This window comes from Sorex fumeus, unplaced genomic scaffold (assembly GCF_029834395.1).
Source record: "Sorex fumeus unplaced genomic scaffold, SorFum_2.1 ptg000111l, whole genome shotgun sequence".
Taxonomy (NCBI): domain Eukaryota; kingdom Metazoa; phylum Chordata; class Mammalia; order Eulipotyphla; family Soricidae; genus Sorex; species Sorex fumeus.
In genome coordinates this window covers 9666991-9668325 of record NW_026606168.1, presented here as the reverse complement: position 1 = coordinate 9668325, position 1335 = coordinate 9666991, and positions in this window count along the sequence as shown.

Sequence of the window (1335 nt, the reverse complement as noted above, 5' to 3'; positions counted from 1 at the left end):
GTAGAAATCAGGGTGTCAATCGGGGCTGCAACCTCCAAGGTGTGAGATGCTCTTCCCAAGAACACTCTGCACACAACTTAGTGGCTGCTCCCAAGGCTCCCTACAGTGCCCAGTCTTTTGTCCCCACAGTGTGCTTCCTTCAGGGTCCATGAGGGACAGTATTGCGTGTGTATTGCTAGCAGGGGTCAGGGTGTGTGTGTGTGTGTGTGTGTGTGTGTGTGTGTGTCTGTGTGTGTGACCCTAACTTCCAGGGAACGTGCTGGGTCCTCAACTGTTTAGATCAAACAAGTGTAACTGCCTTCAAAAAACTGAGTTTTGGTTTGGGGGGCATACCAGGCAGTGTTCAGGGCTCACTTTGGGCCCAGTGCTCAGGGATCATCACTCTTGGCAGTGCAGGGGGGGGTCTTCGGGAACCATGTGGGGTGCCAGGGATTGAACCAGGGTTGATTGTAATCACGGAAGTGCCTTCCCCACTGTTCTATGTCTCTGTCCCATAATCTCCCTTTTAAAGCCACCAAGCCAACTGCTCTGGAAGCTGATGGCATCATTTGAGAGCCCTCTGCTGTGGGAGACTATATCACACTCATGAGTTCTGCTCACTCTCCATGGGAGATGGGGAGATCTAGGTGTGGGTCCCCGAGGGCTGGGATATGGGGGCCCATTCTACCTCCCACACCTGTGTGTCCTGGACCAGTGGGGAAGACAGGCTCAGCCTTCCCTTGGATAATTTGCCATAATAGGTTCCATATAGTGCTCTTCTTCATGCCTGAGCCAGGGACCACCCCCCACACACACACTTTCCTCTCTGCACCCCCAGAACCTGGTTCATCAATTTGCTGCCCCCGTCCTGCCTCTGCTGTTCCATCCTGTCCTAGTTCCTGTCAAGCAAACTTTGAGAGTTCTCTGGCCCCCTACATTGACCTCTGCTTGGCTCTGGACAGACTGGGGTGGGAGGGACTCTCCATGTAGCTCCACGTCTTGCGGCTGGGGTCTGTGGGTTCCACATCTGTCCTCCAATCATGAGGGCCAGTAAAAGCCCATCCATGAATGGGAGGCTCAGCAGAAGGAAAGTGGGGGCATGGGGAAGTTGTCAGCCTCCGCATATCTGATGGGGGTGTGGAGGCAGCTTGGGAGAGTAGAACAGCACGTCTGAGTCTCACTCTCTGAATTGTCTTTTGAGACAAACTCCCCGCCCCCCCAAGATGGTCATACCTAGCAGTTATCAGGGCTTATTCCTGGCTTGCACTCTGGGCTCAATCCTGACAGGGCTAAGGGGAACTGTATATGGTGCGGGGGATCAAATCTTGATCAACGTGTACAAGGCAAGCACCCTAC